The 19,253-nt window shown below is 42.7% G+C and overlaps 1 protein-coding gene across 1 annotated transcript in view; it reads right to left on the minus strand.

Moving 5' to 3' along the window:
* LOC138982118 (prolactin-releasing peptide receptor-like) overlaps positions 1-5,710 on the minus strand; it is a 105,584-nt gene extending 99,874 nt beyond the window's left edge. The window contains exon 1 of the mRNA XM_070355345.1: positions 4,216-5,710. The gene's annotated coding sequence lies outside the window, so the exon portion shown is untranslated. The remainder of the gene's footprint in view (positions 1-4,215) is intronic.
* Positions 5,711-19,253: the final 13,543 nt, after the last annotated feature.

Raw genomic sequence — 19,253 nt, forward strand, 5'->3', positions numbered from 1 at the left:
GGAACTGAAAAGTCAGAATAGCTCCAGGAAATTACTTTCAATGTTCATTACAGTATTACCTGTGTGCTATCCATCTTAAACAAATCACCGTCGATTCATCTGAGCTTCTGCTGACGCTAGGAACCGCTTTTCATTAGGAGGTTTGGCCACCTGAGCATTGGGAGTGGAGATTAGTACAGTATGGACTGTGTGTTTTTCTTGACAAAAGAGTCTTCACAGATCCACCTAGTAGACGTAGGCGGGCGTTATGGAAAGCTTGTCATTAGGACATTTCTCATTAACACCTGCGCTCCAGAGGTGGATATTGTGGACAGTTTCAGGTAATTGAGTTACGCCAATGCCTCTTATATCATAAGGTCAAACAACAATAGCCTATATGTTGGTTCAGGGTAATGTGACCACACAAAAAATAGGGTAGGTAGGTCGGCTTTTTTTTTCTTTTTTTTTCTTCTCAGTCTCGGTATGGTTTGCAGAATGTGCCAAAGGTTGTTTTTGGGGGACTTTTTTTTTAGAAATGTTTCATGTTTTTATTACTTAGTTAGTGGAAGAATCTTTTGTATGTATGTTTGATGATGTATGCTTTTAATTAAGCGTTGCTGACTATGAATGTAGATGTAAATGCTTGTATAACTGTGTTTTAATTTTAAATGTATGTAGATGTAAATGCTTGTATAACTGTGTTTTAATTTTAAATGTGTCAAGCGCAAAGAGCCTAATTGTAAAGTTATGATGTTGCGCTATATAAATGCTCATTTATTATTATTATTATTATTATTATTATTATAAATGAAAATTAAGTTTTAGAGTGGGCGGGAAAAAATAGGGTCGGTCGGGTTACCTTACACCAACATTTTTTGTTTGTTTTCCTAAACTTTGTGCTTATCATGACCAAAGAGTCCTCACACATCAAACTTGTTGGAACGCTTATAGCTTTTTCGCAGAACTGCCTTAGACAAGGAATATCCTTAAAGTAGCTATACAAAAATTGCAGCCAACTTAATTATGGATCTGTTTTTAAACCGCATTTCCAAACCGCCATGATTTTGTTCTGAAGTAACTCAACAGTCGGCATCTTAAATATCAGCATTACACTCTACAGACAACTTCTAGATCTTAATGATCCACATCATAAAAAGATGTGGACCGTGTTTCAGACGAACACACACACACACACACACACACACACACACACACGCACACACACACAAACCCACACGCACACACACACAGACACACACTCTCTCTCTCTCTCTCTCTCTCTCTCTCTCTCTCTCTTTCTCTCTCTCCATATGTATATGGACTGTAACAGAAGAGACAAAAAATTGCTGTTTTAAACTTCACCTGGGTGAGCATGTGTTGCGCGCCTGTCTAATTTTTTTTAAATTCAATTGAAATGGCGCCTGTGCCTTTTATTGTCTATCACGCTCAGCCAGGAAAGGCTAACATTTGAAAGTTCAATTTCAGTGACGTAGAGTCGACAGGTGCTACAGCCATCAGACGGAAGAAGACAATTGTGCATCGAATTCAAATAGTTGGTGTGTGCTGTTTAAATCTACAGGTCTTTTTTCTCTTACTTTTCCTTATATCCACCCTACCCCTCCTATCTACAGAATGTGGGCAACATAATTGTTTGTCAATTGTTACACACAGGTGAATTTGCCAGAACTTAGAAACACTCATTGGCACACACTGATAACAATTCAGACAGACAAACACACACACACGCGCGCACTCGCACGCACGCGCGCGCACACTCACGTCCCCGCACACACACACACACACAATCACATAAACACACACACAAACACACACACACACAAGTACACATGCATGCACACGCACACACGCACACTTTCTAACTCTCTCCCTCTCCCTCTCTCTCTCTCTCTCTCTCTCTCTCTCTCTCTCTCTCTCTCTCTCTCTCTCTCTCTCTCTCTCTTTTACTGCTTATTCTGTTACCCTCGATAAATAAAGTTCAATTCAATTCAAATCAACTCTCTCTCTCTCTCTCTCTCTCTCTCTCTCTCTCTCTCTCTCTCTCTCTCTCTCTCTCTCTCTCTCTCTCTCTCTCGCTTATTGCTTATTCTGTTACCTTCGATAAATAAAGTTCAATTAAATTCAAATCAAGTATCTCTCTCTCTCTCTCTCTCTCTCTCTCTCTCTCTCTCTCTCTCTCTCTCTCTCTCTCTCTCTCTCTCTCTCTCTCTCTCTCTTTGTTTGTGACACACCCACACAACAACCATCAAGAATGGCAGTGGTACGACGTTAGTGAAATGGGGAAATGCAAACAAAGAAACAAGCAAACAAACGCACAGGCAGGCAAGCAAATAGATAAACCTAGAGCCTACCAGTCGGGTGCGTTTGTTTTGTAAACGGCCTTTACCCAGCAACCACCTCATCATTTCCCTGACAATGGTCAACATCCACCAACAGGCTAATCGGACATTAATTTAAAAGTTCCATCATTAAACACAGCCCACGTCTTCCGCAGTCAGTCAACATTGTTGGCATTTGCATCAAACATACTCTACATTGTTACTTGAAGGCCACAAATCCATTTTACCAACTCTGCAAATATTAATAGCGAGATGCTCTTTTGAATGTTAAAATTGAAGCCACCATCTTTGATGTGAAATATAAAAGGGAATAATTCGCTTTAATGTTAGAGGTGACACAGTGTGTAGAAATGCAGAGTTCACGATTGTATGGCTCAAAATCAAAAACCCTGTGGGCAAAAACTATTGACGTATGTTGTTTCGTTCAAGGCAAGTGATGAAAAAAGAGATAGCAACAAAAAGAAAGAAAGAAAATAAAAAAAGAAGTCGCGCGAAGTGATATCAAAACTTCCAGTCAATCTGTCGGGATGAAACAACAAAACTTGACTAAATGTAAAAAGATCAACACTGAAAACCAGTGATCGCTGAGACTACATGTAATGATGATTGGCTAGCCGAAAACAAAAGACCGAAACGGGACGCGCTCGTCTCCTCAAGACATGCGAACGATAAGCATAATTTCTTAAATTCTCAACAAATTGTTGGAGTAAACATGACATATGTACACATTTTTAGATTCTTTAGGAAATTATAAGTATTCCAGTGCAATTATTTAAATGTATTTCTGACATTTAATGTTAAACAGATTAAAAACAAATTTTTAATGAACAAACACATTAATCAACTGTTAAGCTTCCAAGCTGAAATGCAATCATATAGTTTAGATTTGGGCCAAAGATTAATAGGTTACAATTTCAATCAATTCGGTAGAAAACGGAGATTCACACAGATCCGCCTCAAATGTTGTAAAAAACAACAACCGGGAATGACGTCATCAAAGACCTTTATCGAAAAACAGACACCACCAAACACCTCTGGGGCAGGGAGAACTCATGTTGTAAAGTTAAATACATATATATATGTCGGTCGATTTACTATGAATCGCGGTGCAGACACACACGGACACACAGACACACACACACACACACACACACACACACACACACACACACACACACACACACACACACACACACACACACACCATCACCCTCGCATCGATTTCCATAAGAAAAAATTATGTCAAACCTTGAAGAAATTTAAACAAAGAAAATGGATTTACTAGGAATCGCGGTGCAGACACACACACACTCACACACACACACACACGCACATACGCACACACAATGTACGACTCACGTCACGAGTCGATCGCAAGTTGGCGAGTAATGTACCATGCAACTGAATAAAGCAGCAACATCGTTCACTAAGAAAAAGCCCAAATAACGTTTCGTTTAACTGGTTAAATTACTAATCAAAATCATGTCAATGTTCAAAATGACGACGACAACGATGAGGATGGAAAGTGCGTATAGATGCTGAAGATGACGATGGGGAGAAAATTCCACGACGATGAGAAAGACAAACCGGAAGAAAAAGATGAATGTTAGGAGGACGATGGGGAGGGAAAAGGGGGAAGGAAAGGACCAGGTGATATTTTTGTGTTAAACTGATTTTCCTCGGGTTTTTTGCGTGTTGCATGTAATATAAACCAGAGTGTTTGCCAATTGTTTATGTATTTCTGATTGTAAGTTTGTTTTGAAGACACCAATATAAGGCCCATACTTAGCCCCACTTTTTTCTTTCTTCAAATGTATAAATGTTCGTGCATTTCATGAAAATGCACCATTGTTCAAACATAATCAGTTTTGTTCCTTACCTTCAAATGTAGAAAGTAGCGACGTCTCTCCTGCTCACAGCCAGGCACAGATAACGACGATTTGTTGCCGATGACGACCGTCCACGCTAGCGGACGACAGAATCGCCACACGATAACAACACCGACGACGACAGTAACAGCAGCAGCAACAACAGCAGCAACAGCAGCAGTAGCGTCGACGACGAAAGCGTCCGACGTAAATCATGAGAAGGAGCACTAAAGTTGAATGGTTTGTGCGTGCTAGTACTTTTATTTTATGTGCGCGCGTTCTTTATCAGATCAATGGCAGCTTAGTAAATCAATCGGATGGTCAATATTGGTCAGTTCACACTGTCCCCACAACGCGTTTTCCTGTCTACGGTTAACACGGCTAAACGGCGCTCGTGGCTGCAAGCACGGTTTGTCCACCGCTGGTGCTGAATCAGACAAATCAACACAGAGTCTTCTTCCAACACGACCGCTGCTGTCATGCTGCCTGCAGGAAAACGGCCACCAGCTCTCGAGGATTGATTGAAAAACTGTGTAGCGTGTCGACTCCGGAATCTAAGCTCGTAGCAGCTCTCACTGTCAACCCATCAAACACAACCGGTATATTAACTGAGCCGAGTTTCGACACTGAGAAGCAGCGACAGAGTCGTCCACTGAAATAACTATAACACACGAGTAGTCGTTTCGTTCTCGAAGAGAGAGAAAGCGCGGCCGGACCGGGGCTGCCTCAGACAACGACGACGACAAGAAAGACTGTCGCCGGTGTGAGCAAAGACGACAACACACGGCAGCGAGCCTTGACTGTCAGTCCCCAGCGCTGGCTCTCTCTCTCCTTCCCTCTCAGCGCTTCTGCGATACAGATGAAAAAAACACTTGTTGAATCGCGATGGCAGGGCGACTTTTCTGATCCGATGGTGCAAGGCAATGAAAGCTCTCAAGAACGGTTTACGGACCAGGCTCTTGGACCTGACTGTCAATTGTTTTTTGAATTGCTGTCTGCCGTCTTATGAATACTTCAACAGCAGTAGCAAGCAGCACCTAAGTGGGATCAGCAGCAGCAGCAGCAGCAGAAGCAGAAGCCGGCAGATGCCACAGGTTTGGTTCGCCCAGTGCGGTGACCACTGAGACTGGAAGGAAGGAACCTACGTCTTGTGTGAGTGGTGTGTGTGTGTGTGTGTGTGGCGTGTGCTCAGCCAGCTCTGCACGCAAGTCTTCTCTCCCCGCTTCCTCCTCTCTTGTTCTGTCTCTCAGTCTTTCTGTCTCGTGTCCGTGAGAGCGGATCGATTCCCAAACTGTGATTACTACTGGCACAACTTGACAACTGCAACTCGGTCAACGATGTGATTTTGATCGGGTGGTTGTCCGAGCGTGTTGCACGTGGCGGGGTCTGCAGCGGTAGGCACACCGACGCCTGCAAACCGGAGCCAACAAAACACAAGTCTCCAGACTGGCCGACTCTGTGATAAGGGCAGTCTAGCCCTGGCCCAGGTCTTTAAGCTGCACTGAACTGAGCGTTCCCCAACTCGCTCCCTTTGGACACTGTTGGGGGGACACGGTATAGAGAGGATGCTGGTGGTATGATTTGTTCATGCGAACGATACAAATGGGCTGGTGCGGGAGCAGAGGGTGGGGGGGGGGGACGATAGGTTGAGATCAATAAACACTAGCGGGGTAAAGTTCATTCACGCGTTCTCTGCCTCTCTGGCACAATAGCTCTGACACCACAGGCACACTGTTCTGAATCTATCGCGCGGAAAACAGTACCTTTAGATTGAGATCAGGATGGCAGGCACAGATTTTTTTATTTTTTGTTGACGAGAGTTTTGCTTTAAACAGTGAAAGCTTCACAAATCAATGCAGAGACAAAAAAAAATCATTGTACAAATGTTCTGGTGAGCAGTATGTCCCCTCTACTCTGTCGTGATGAGCGCAGTGAATATGTTACTCACACATGTCCTCCGCACACACTGAGACAAAGAACAAAAAAAAACAGTCACAGCTGGTCCATCCGATGATGAAAATGTTTCATGAATATGCAAACCTAAAACCGATTTCATAATTTCTCATAAGTTTCAAAATTGAAAGAGTTTTATAAATGTCCACATCCGCAAAAGTTCTCAAAATGTGAAAAATCGTTCATACATCTCCAGACAAGAAAAGTGTTTCATGAATCTCTCAACATGGAAAAAAAGGTTTCACGAATCTCCAAGAACAGAGTGAACAAAATAATTATCCACGCACAAATCAGTCATAATAGCTGGCCATAATGCAGAAACTGAGAATCACGTAGCAATGCAATAACAACGCATCTTATTGACACAGTCACTTTTTTGTGTGTATCAACTGTTGTCACAGTCGTTTCCAAATCATCACTGGCGGGCATTGAAATCACAACACGCATTCATCGAAATGTTCAGAAACGAAGCTCGTGGATAAATTATGGGTGTTAAGTCAGTCTCGGTCAACCTGTGTTAAATATCACCATGTGCTGTTGAAAATCTCACGGATTTTAGTCACAACGTCGTCAAAAGACGGTAATGAAACAACAGGTTGTTTCTGTACCAACGTGTGCTCCAGGTCGAGTTCGTTTTTGGTCCCTTCTCTGGCTGTTTAGGGTGGGTTACTTTGTTTTTGCTCTACCCTTATTTGACTGATGTAATAGATGTAAACGTGTACAGTGCCAAGCATTCATACACCGACATTCCACTGCACGTCAGGAATCTGTGCACAATACTTCACTTGCTCCTCTCACATTTCGCTAGGATTCAGAATCGTTTAGACACAGCCAAAACGGCAACTTGCGTCCAAATGTTTTTTTAAGCATGAGCCGCGTACTGTCTTCTGCGTTGTTCTTTTAGAACACAAAGTCGACTCAATCTTTAGAGTTTTGCCCCGTCCCAAATGTTGAGCTTTGCCAAACTTGTAACTGTTCCTCAGCCCCAGACAAGCCAGAAAAAAACACTCCAGAAAAGAGTTATACTTGTATATTTGTATCGGTGTTCAAGGTTGATATTCTAACACTCTAGCGCAACGTTGTTAGTTTCTGAGTTCAGACGTTGCTCAGGATTTGTTATAGGTTTCTGACACAGTTTGTTTTCCTCGAAGGTGTTACAGTCAGAGCACACGAAATCAGACAGGCGACTCCAAGACACAATAACTTTCTGCCACTCCTGGCACTTGGAAGGTTTTTTCTGTTTTATGTATGCATTTTTTGTTCTTCTTTCAAAATAGCTTTTAACCTTTTAACCACAAAATTAAAACTACACCAGCATCACTGAGACGCCAGTAACGGTTGCTGCCACTGAAAGCTCTCCAAGCTTCCAATTTCGCAGTCTAGTCTCTCTCTCTCTCTCTCTCGCTCTCTCTCTCGCTCTCTCTCTTTCAAAGTTGACAGTGTGCGTGTGTGGTTCAAAGCCACAGGCAGTTCAACTCCTCCTCTCGCCGGCCAAACTTTCAGCAAGCTTGCTTGCTGCTGGCAGGGTAGAAATAGAAAATCTGTGCTAGCAGCAAGTGTGGAGTTGCTAAACTCTCGCTCGCCAACACTTGTCAAGCTAGACTTGGAGCGCGGTAGCTGCCCCGAACTCACAGAATTCTGAAACATAACATTTCTGACGTGTACATGGTTGCGCAAAATGTAAACAAAAAATGAGGTGGAAATCACAGAAAAACTTAGTTAGAAAAAAATGTTTTAAGAGTGTGCAAACTGTAGACGGCAGGGACAAACGAGTTTAAGGGGAAATATTTCTGAGAACGCATACTGTGGACAACATGGACAATGGAGAGGAAGATCGAGTTTAAGGGGAAGATGTGTCCAAGAGTGTGCAAACTGTAGAAAGAAAGGTGAACATCACAAAGTAAGTATCTGTTGGCATGCAAAGTAGCAAAGGCAGCTGTCTGCAGATTATTTTACAAATCAGAAGATGAGGGTACACAAATGAGAAGTACAAGTCAGAGATGTAAAGCATAAAACCACAAAGTTAGCTCACGACTTGTTCGCAGAAGTTAAACAGTGATACAATCAAGAAAAATCTAAAACAAAATCCAAATGCAAGAAGCATACAACAAAACCTTCACATTCAACAACTGACTGAAGAAAACGGCAAAATCCCAGATTTTTAGAACCACACCGAAAAGCTGCGTCAAGTTTCAGCGGCCGAAGTGTGTGATCTCTGTGACGCACAGACAAGTAGCTGTGCCCAGGCCAGCAGAGCGACTGGTGCCTCACAATCCTGCAGCACGCAAAGGGGGGTGGGGCACAGGAGAGGATGCAGGAGCAGAAGAAGAAGACGACAACGACGACATGAAGATACCAGTAGAAGGGGACAAGCTAGAGCCACGCGGTTGTGAAAAGCAAATTAAGCCCGCGCCTGGGCGAGCCGGTATACAGTTTGAGTGCGCGTGCGTTCGGCAGTTGTGCGCGCGAGTGCGCGCGTGTGTGTGTTCTTGCGACAACGCCCAAGACAATTGAACGTCCTGCTGCATTGTGTGTGAGAGAGAGAGAGAGAGAGAGAGGGGGGGGTAGGGAGAGAGGGAGAGAGAGAGAGAAATAGACAGACAGATAGACAGAGCGAGAGAGACAGAGGGAGAGAGACAGAGGGAGGGAGAGACTGACAGACAAACATAGACAGAGAGAGAGGGAGAGAGACTAGTGGCGGCGGTGGAGGTTTTGGCAGCCGGTGGTGGCGATGGCGTGGCTACGACAACACAACACAGCACGGAGGAGGCAACGGCGATGGTGATGCAGTCGTCACAGCTTGCGGTGAAGATGATAACGACGACGACGACAACGAAACGGCCGACATCGAATCATCATCAACCACAACTACGGCAGCCTCTACAACCAAGAATCATGTAGATCCTGACACGGCGGATCACTGATTGAAGCAGCAGACGACAATTTTAGACAGGGTTTGGAAACCAAGTCTACAACCGTCAATTATAGAGACTTTTTTGTTTTGTTTTTGTAATTGGCAGTAACTAATCTTGACAGTAATCGTTTTCAGTTTTGTTATCGATCGATGCCCTGGTAGGTTTACACAGTCCATGAATGTTTGATGTAAAAGGCCATCGTAATCCCGACACGGACCATAAAGCCGCGGTTGTCCAACAGCGTAATGAGTATTGCCCCCAGATACCTGGATATGGGTAGGACGGGCTGTTGGCCACTGCAAAAAAAAGAAACACGTTTCTCCCTATGCTGTCGCATTTTGCTTCGGCGGAAGCTGTGTGTGTGTGCGTGCGTGCGTGTGTCTGTGTCTGTCTGTGTGTGTGTCTGTCTGTGTGTGTATGTGTGCGTGTGTGTGTCTGTACGTGTCTGTCTGTGTTTGTGGAGAATGAGGTAGGGGCCGAGGTAAGCTCGAGGTCACACCTATGTCGAGAAATAAGCGTCGTACATGTACAAGAACAGCGCCTTTACATTAGTAGTGATGCCAGCAGTTCGAGAGATCATCACAAGGCTATGCATGTGTCGCGATCGTATATTATAACTAACACACCGGTGACACTATGACGGTTCCCCTACGCTTTGTGTTCGGTGCCCTGACCCTTTGTGTTCGGTTCCCACTCGGTTCCCACACGCCAAAATTCGCGGACAAGATCGAGGTACTGTCACCCAAAACATCCATTTATGGTAGTAGTACGCAATGTTGCTCTCTGAGAATGGTCTTGTTAGATCTGTGAGTGTTTACACTACATGCCTAGGTGCTGTTGGATTGAAGGTTTTTGATATTTTAGCCGTTATTAGGTAGAATGCCTTTCACTTTACTGCAAAACTGCATAATTCGTAGCATCGGCAAGAAATATCCTACCAAAAAATGCCTGCTTGGAACTGTCATTGGTCCAGCAAAAAGTTCAACATGTCTGTAGCAGACAGCCCAAGTTTCAAGATTGTAGGGCCATCCAAACAGCCGTAATAATAAAAACAACAAAAGTAGTCAGTGAAATTGGCTGTGTTCGGTCCCCCCACACTTTTGTGACGTAGGCGTGACGGTTCCAATAATTCATTGTGTCGGTCCCCACTTTCTGTGTCGGACCCCACTTTCGACCTAATTTCTCTGTGACGGACCCCACAACCAGCCTATTTTGTGTCGGTCCCCACACCTTCTTGGATTTATGACTTGCCGGTTACTTGTATCATTGTATTCATTGAATCTAATTGTCTCGGAGTTATTTTTCAGCAAAAACCGGCAAGGCAGCACCTTGTGTGATACCAAGTAAGTCAGATGACATCAGTATGTGTGTGTGTGTGTGTGTGTGTGTGTGTGAGAGAGAGAGAGAGAGAGAGAGAGAGAGAGAGAGAGAGAGAGAGAGAGAGAGAGAGAGAGAGAGATTAACGATTAACGATTAACGAGTTTAATGCATTTAGGCAACATGCCCCTTGCAATTGGGGGAAAAAAACGTGGCAAAAACAACATCAAGGACAAACTTAAATGCAATACTGGTGGACTATCTAGTCCATCAGAAAAAGTAATTGTGATATTATATAATATGTACATTACAATGACGGCCATAGCCGGTTAAATAGTGTAGTTAAGTTGTCGCCTTTTCTGCTATTGTTCAGGATTTGCAATCAGCTCTTGTCTAAGTTTTAAACAATCAAAAATAAATGATGCCAGCATTTCCTGATTTTCAATATTCATTAAGTTGACAAAATTTCTAGCTCTCAAACAATTATTGAATAGAATGTTTAAAGAAAACTGTTGTCTTATATTTGAATAGGCTTGGCAGGCGAAGATGAAATGAATTTCATCCTCCTCCGCCAGACCACACAAGGGACATAATTCCAATCGTCTATTTACGTTGTATCTGTGCCTGTTGCAATATAAGTCGTTTATGCCAACTCTAAATCGGACCAGAACGTCTCTATAACGTCTAATATGCAAACTTGATAAGTAATGTTCATACTGTAAAATAGTTTTGAAGCTTCGATAGGTCACAAATCGTTCACTATCAAATAACTGTGCATGCCAGTCTTGTTGAAAGCAATCGAGCAAACGCTGCTTAAGCATTTTCAAAAAACCAGTTTTATTACCGACCTGCTGCTCAATCTAAGAATAGCCAAAACCCAGGCGAAACAGAGAGAGAGAGAGAGAGAGAGAGAGAGAGAGAGAGAGAGAGAGAGAGAGAGAGAGAGAGAGAGAGAGAGAGAGAGACTAACTTTATTAGTTTATGCCACAAATAATATATAACATTATTTATCTCTTGCCTATGTCAAGTATGTGTCTTTATCCACGCTTGTTGTAAGAGGCAACTTTTCCCAGCTCCTTGTGTTCATGACTGCTTTCTCTTAAAATTAATTACTTTATGACAGTCAGAATACAATGGAACAAGGCTACATAAACCCTGACAGCCTACGACAACGGCCCGACTAAGGCTCAACACCGCGCCAATAAATTCAGCATTGGGCCAATGTTGGGCCATAATTGCTCCGTTTTCGTAGGCTATCAGGGTCAAAGATACATATTGGTAAACTAGTAAAATACATGTTCAGCATCATCAGCAATACCACAAAAGGATTAAAAAAAATCCTATTAGCTGTATGTCAGCGGCACAATGCAACCAGAACCAGCGTTTATGTGGAGTGATCGGGTGCTGCTCACTACCGCGAGCGTCACTACCGCGATTACCACTACCGCGTCTCACACTAAAGTTGTGTTTCCGTACCCGCGACAGCGTTTTTCCAGCGGCGCGACGAAAATCAAGCACATAGAAAATGACCAGGAGTGTTTCCACACGCGCGACGCGTTAGCGGCGCGACAAGCGGCAAGCGACGCGATTTTTTTGAAAGGGTTCTGGAGCGATTTTTTCGCGTTGTCGCGCGGCAACGCGGGAGTTTACAGATTTTACCGCATGTTTAAAAACGCAAGTACGGAAACACGTCACGCGTTTGCGCGCGTTTTCTTTTGTCGCTGCCGCTGTCGCGGGTACGGAAACAGAACTTACCGCGAGTACGACACTACCGCGAGTACGACACTACCGCGAGTATAACACTACCGCGTGTCACACTACCGCGAGTATAACATTACTGCGTGTCATTTTATGACTTCCATGGCTGAAGGCAAAGGTTGAAATGTTTCCTTGAAATATAAAACAAAAAGGCCTGGTCTGTTCTCTGAACACTAATTCAATGTTTGTCATGCTAACCAAGAACTCAAAACGATCAGAACACACTATCAGAATACATATAGAATGGGTTGCTTCCAATCAAAGTTAGAACACAAACTCACAAGAAGTAAGTTTGCATGCGTTCTCTCTACGGTTATGGTACTCGCGGTTGTGGTACGCGCGGTAGTGTGACACGCGGCAGTGCATGTTATACTCGCGGTAGTGTCGTACTCGCAGTAGTGTGACACGCGGTAGTGTTACACGCGGTAGTGTCGTACTCGCGGTAGTGTGACACGCGGTAGTGACGCTCGCGGTAGTGTCGCATAACCGGAGTGATCTGGAAAGGTGTCAATCTCTCTCTCTCTCTCTCTCTCTCTCTCTCTCTCTCTCTCTCTCTCTCTCTCTCTCTCTCTCCCTCTCTCTCTCTCACTCACTCTCTCTCTCTCTCTCTCTCTCTCTCTCTCTCTCTCACACACACACACACACACACACACACACACACACACACACATACTGATGTCATCTGACTTACTTGGTATCACAAAAGGTGCTGCCTTGCCGGTTTTTGCTGAAAAATAACTCCGAGACAATTAGATTCAATGAATACAATGATACAAGTAACCGGCAAGTCATAAATCCAAGAAGGTGTGGGGACCGACACAAAATAGGCTGGTTGTGGGTTCCGTCACAGAGAAATTAGGTCGAAAGTGGGGTCCGACACAGAAAGTGGGGACCGACACAATAGGGAGATTTAAACAAGTCGCGTAAGGCGAAAATACAATATTTAGTCAAGTAGCTGTCGAACTCACAGAATGAAACGCAATGCCATTTTACTCGTAGCATCGTCAGGCCACCGCTCATGGCAAAGGCAGTGCAGTGAAATTGACAAGAAGAGCGGGGTAGTAGTTGCGCTAAGAAGGATAGCACGCTTTTCTGTACCTCTCTTTGTTTTAACTTTCTGAGCGTGTTTTTAATCCAAACATATCATATCTATATATTTTTGGAATCAGGAACCGACAGGGAATAAGATGAAAGTGTTTTTAAATTGATTTCGAAAAAAAAAATTGATAATAATTTTTATATATTTAATTTTCAGAGCTTGTTTTTAATCCGAATATAACATATTTATATGTTTTTGGAATCAGCAAATGATGGAGAATAAGATAAACGTAAATTTGGATCGTTTTATAAATTTTTATTTTTTTTTACAATTTTCAGATTTTTAATGACCAATGTCATTAATTAATGTTTAAGCCACCAAGCTGAAATGCAATACCGAACCCCGGGCTTCGTCGAAGATTACTTGACCAAAAGTTCAACCAATTTGGTTGAAAAATGAGGGCGTGACAGTGCCGCCTCAACTTTCACGAAAAGCCGGATATGACGTCATCAAAGACATTTATCAAAAAAATGAAAAACACGTATGGGGATATCATACCCAGGAACTCTCATGTCAAATTTCATAAAGATCGGTCCAGTAGTTTAGTCTGAATCGCTCTACACACACACACACACACGCACACACGCACATACACCACGACCCTCGTTTCGATTCCCCCTCGATGTTAAAATATTTAGTCAAAACTTGACTAAATATAAAAACGAAACGTCGGGACGTTTCGTTTTGAAGTTGTGGTAAACGTCATCATTTCGGGGGTCTCTCGCTGGAAAGGTGAAGGTCAACTGAAACGGAACGTGGAACGTCAAAACGCAGTCACGTTTTCCACCCCCAAAAAACGAACAATATTTCGTCAACTTTTGTGAGTATTTTTGCACACTAACAGTTTTATTTGTTGGCCATTTTATGCATTGCTAGATTCATCAACCCTTTCACAGTCTTTCAGCGCTGAGAATGTGTTCATTGGAGGTAGACAACTGTTGTGAACTGAAATATTTTGAAGGGTGCTGATCCTGGTACATTTATCCAACTTCATGGTGAGAGAGCAAATGGCGAAGCAGAAGTAGGTCATCGCATCGAATTTTTATTCTGGCTTCGTATGTGATTTTGTATAAACAAAGTCTGTGTGATTTATTTGGACTGAAAATAATCAAAGTATGCCCGATTCTGGACCACCTCCTAGGGTTTTTTTTCCATTCTGATCGAGGACAGACGTGACAAGTACAAAACAACCCCTAGTTGGGGAAAGGCTTCTAAATCGGCACAGGCGTGTGCACAGGGCCGTTTTCTGAGAATGGGGAATACTCAGGGTATAATTGCCTACATGGTTCGGTAGAGCTCTTTGCCATAGGCTGTTACCAGTTGTAAAAATTGAGATGCGTGAAATGGATAAAAAAAATAATGAGTTCGAATGAGTAAATCTTGGAATTCAACATGAATGATCTAATTTTTGTGAAATACAATTGATGATGAGCAGGTGCATGAATTGAAAAATGTGAAGCTCTTGTGTGTGCAATGCGAGTATGTCAATCCTTTATTGACTCGTGGAGTTGAAATTATGCCATGCCCAGTCAGCGGATCATATCCTGCCATGCCCGGCCTTTCATTCCGAAACGAAACGTGAATACATCTAAATCTTGTCTGCGGCCTATGCCGTCTCGTTTCACGTTCCCTTTCGCGGGGTGACTCATTCACCAAACGAAACGAGCTGCAAAACGAAACGTGCTGTCCTTTGAATCTCCCTAAGGAATTATGGGAACCGTCACGCCTACGTCACAAAAGTGTGGGGGGACCGAACACAGCCAATTTCACTGACTACTTTTGTTGTTTTTATTATTACGGCTGTTTGGATGGCCCTGCAATCTTGAAATTTGGGCTGTCTGCTACAGACATGTTGAACTTTTTGCTGGACCAACGACAGTTCCAAGCAGGCATTTTTTGGTAGGATATTTCTTGCCGATGCTACGAATTATGCAGTTTTGCAGTAAAGTGGAAGGCATTCTACCTAATAACGGCTAAAATATCAAAAACCTTCAATCCAACAGCACCTAGGCATGTAGTGTAAACACTCACAGATCTAACAAGACCATTCTCAGAGAGCAACATTGCGTAATACTACCATAAATGGATGTTTTGGGTGACAGTACCTCGATCTTGTCCGCGAATTTTGGCGTGTGGGAACCGAGTGGGAACCGAACACAAAGGGTCAGGGCACCGAACACAAAGCGTAGGGGAACCGTCATAGTGTCACCGGTGTGACTAAGGCGATATGCGATACGACAGCGGCATAAACAAAAACTTACTTACTACAAACTACGAACACAAATGAATAATTGATCCTCGCTTCTATAGTGAAACGTCTCACACAAAAGGCATACCAAGTTCAAGAAAACGTCACAATGCGGAGAAGAAAAAAACCTGTCCGTATAAAAGTTATGTCACTTGTTAAGTTTGTACACAGTTTGTCTCGTAAGGAAATGGCAACGAATTTCTCGATAACATTAGTCTCGGTGACTTGGTCCCATGAGCATTGGCAAATTTACTGACAAGGTCACCGCCAAGCTGTGTATGCATAGTTTATCGTGTTTAATTAAGAACCCCTGCGAAGGAGGATGAAATGAGTAACAGATGTTTATGATACTTATTTTCCTGCACAGTATTGATTCCCTCGCGGTATGACGACCAGCGTTCAAAAGAAAATTTAACCACAACTTTATTCGGTTGACCACACAGTCATGTAGATCTTTCAGATAATTATGCTTATATCCACCGTGTGTCAACTGTTTGAGTTGAAAAATGTTCGTACACCGGATGTATGCGTTCTGTGTACACCTCATTTCTGCACGAGGTCAAACAACAATGGTACGGTAAGTTGTGTGCACAGTTCACTCTCATTGTATTTCCAGAATACGGTATAGCGGATTTGTTTGGCTATGTGCATAGTAACTGTCAAGGTGCCAGTACATCTCATGCTATACATACAAGGGCCAGCCTTACTGACATCACAGGCTTTTTCAACATGTTTTTGTCTAATTGCTCTGTAAACAAAACCAACCGCTGATCATGAATCCTCCGTGAGTAACAAATACATTACCTGTTGAGACATTTCGCTTGAACAGAACTCTAAGAGACCCATGGATTTGGTGCCATACCAGTTTTAGTTTTGAAAACAAGCTGATTTCGTTCGTACATCTTGATTGAGCGTGTTCAAATGAACGTGTATCGGGTCGTACATATAGCGAATACTTCTGTACGCTTGGTCAACGAACCAAGTGCTCTTTATTTATAAAAACTATCATACCAAAAAGAAACAAAGGAATTGTCAGCTGACTATTCACAGAAAAGGCCATTTTTGTCGCAATTTCACTATGGGAAAACCGCCCTGATATCACCCTTCGTTAAGCAAACAAACAAAAAACACAAAAAAAACTATTGGAAACAAATACAATAACTTTGCGAACATGGAATCACATTGGTCGCTGAACCTGTTTATGGACAGCAATTGATTAGTCATTTAAAAAAGTGAAACGACTCCATAAACAAATAGGGTACTTGTGTATTAATATTTGCTTGTGTCGTATTTCAGCATACACAGGGCATGAACACTTAATTTAACATTCATTGTCTATCGATTGAGGTCAACATTATATATAACTTGTATGATTGCACACTGGACTATACAATTTTCTACTTTGTTCACTGCCAAGTAAAAACATACATTAATGAGGCCTAACTCTGCTCGGGTTCCCTCTCACGTTTGTTTGTTTGTTTGTTTGTTTGTTTGCTTAACGCCCAGCCGACCACGAAGGGCCGTATCAGGACGGTGCTGCTTTGACATATAACGTGCGCCACACACAAGACAGAAGTCGCAGCACAGGCTTCATGTCTCACCCAGTCACATTATTCTGACACCGGACCAACCAGTCCTAGCACTAACCCCATAATGCCAGACGCCACCCTCTCACGTAAAGTTAACCGGTGTGTATGATACGACCAAATATAAGCCATATTATTTAACAAAAATTGCATATTACTTAACGTGCTCCAAAATCAGCAAAAGGGAATGGCTATATCTCTGCCTCTGGTGTTATCAAAAACATGCAAAAGGCTAACACCGACCTATACGCATTCGAACTGAAACAATGTGATGCAAGCAGACAGAATTCGCCCGTGCTTTTGTCAACATAAGGATCAAGTATATTTAGGCGTTCACATTGGTCCAATATCGCCCGTACACATAATATTATTTCGTTTGATCTGACGACCAGTCCAACATAATAAGGGCATGTTTCCCCTAGAATAACTCATTCGCTATTTGTACGAACCCAGACACGTTCATGTGAGCTGATTGAAGGCGTACGATTGAGCGTAATCGGGTTGTTTTCAGAAGGAAAAGAAAACACGAAATCGCACCAAAAGGATCATTTTAATAAAAATAATAATAATATGGGAGATTTATAGAGCGCTTTACGTTCTCTAAGCGCTTTACAATGAAAAAAACATACATATACATACAAAGCATCAATACAAGCTGCAAGCATACTAACACAGGCAAAACATTCAAACATTCAAACACCTGATCAAAAATGCACCATATTGAAATACAAATTAATCAAAATAATGTGTGAAGAAGTGTGTTTTAAGGTTTGATTTGAAGGAACAAAAAGTTTGGCAGTGTCGGATAGAGTAAGGGAGAGAGTTCCACGCAACGGCTGCAGAGTGGGAGAAGGCTCTCTGACCGTGCTGTTTGCGACTAAAAGAAGATAGACGGAATATTCTAGTGTCTACAGAATCGTGAGGATGTATAGAGTGTGAGCAGGTCAAACAGGTAGGATGGGGCTGAGCCAGATATTATTTTGTAGCAGATACAGCAACACTTATATTGGATTCTCAGCTCTACAGGGAGCCAATGAAGTTTCTTAAGCAAGGGGGAACAGGACTGGGACCGAGGGGCTTTGCAGACAAGCCGGGCTGCAGAATGTTGAACGCGCTGCAAAGGATGGATGACAGACTGAGGACAGCCAATGAGAACAGAATTTCCGTAGTCTAATCGAGAAAGAATGTAGGAGGAAACAAGGGTCTTGGTGGCATCTTCGGTAAGGTATGGGCGGATAGAACCTATTCTCTTCAGCTCGATGTAAGCGGACTGACAGACTTTCATAACATGGTGTTTCATGGAGAGATCGCTATCAAGAAAGATGCCAAGATCACGGACGGAGTCTGAGAATTCAATAGTGCTGCTGCCTAAAGTGATAGAAGGAGGGAGAGAGAGAGAGGAGGAGAAGGAGGATTTGATGAAACGACTGTTCAAGCAAAATGTCTTACATACAGAATACAGAATATTGTATTGCCCAAGCTCGGGAATTTGTCTTGACATTGCGGTTAAGAAACATTCACTACTGCTAAGCACACCCAACACACGCATCTATACAAACTGATCAACAGCATTAATTTAAACACGATACTGGACAGCAGTTACAATACATGCATTAAAACTACCAACATACAGTGACACGCACATTGTTTGATACTCACGAAAAATTAAATTATCCAAGCGGAGCGCGGGCGAAGCCCGCGCGTAGCGAGGTAGTTTTTTTTTTTCATCTCCCAGCACTGAAAATGTTTTTGCCAAGTGGTGTCTGTCTGTGAACATTGTTCTAGAATTCATCTTTTAGCACAATATTAGCGACACTGTTTGGACAATTCTATTAAAATTAGGCGTACAAACTGATTTTGTTTCGGGGAATCCTCTCAGAGGATCAGAATTTTCATATAATATCATCGGAAGCTGTTACAACGGGAAAATGTGAAACTTTTGTCACTTTTTAACATGGAATTTCATCTTTGAGCGTTTCAAGCGGACTTTAATAAAATAGTTATTTGCGAATTAAGCAGCGGAAGACACTCACCGGTTCAACATGTGTATGGTCATTAAACCTCAAAACATTTCAGTAAGTGGTTTAGACAAACACCTCCGACATGTGAGGGTGACTGGTTTGTAGCTGAAGAGTTTTTTTCTAAAGTGTGTTCTAAATACAAATGACGTACT

This window comes from Littorina saxatilis, linkage group LG12, assembly GCF_037325665.1.
Source record: "Littorina saxatilis isolate snail1 linkage group LG12, US_GU_Lsax_2.0, whole genome shotgun sequence".
NCBI classification, from domain to species: domain Eukaryota; kingdom Metazoa; phylum Mollusca; class Gastropoda; order Littorinimorpha; family Littorinidae; genus Littorina; species Littorina saxatilis.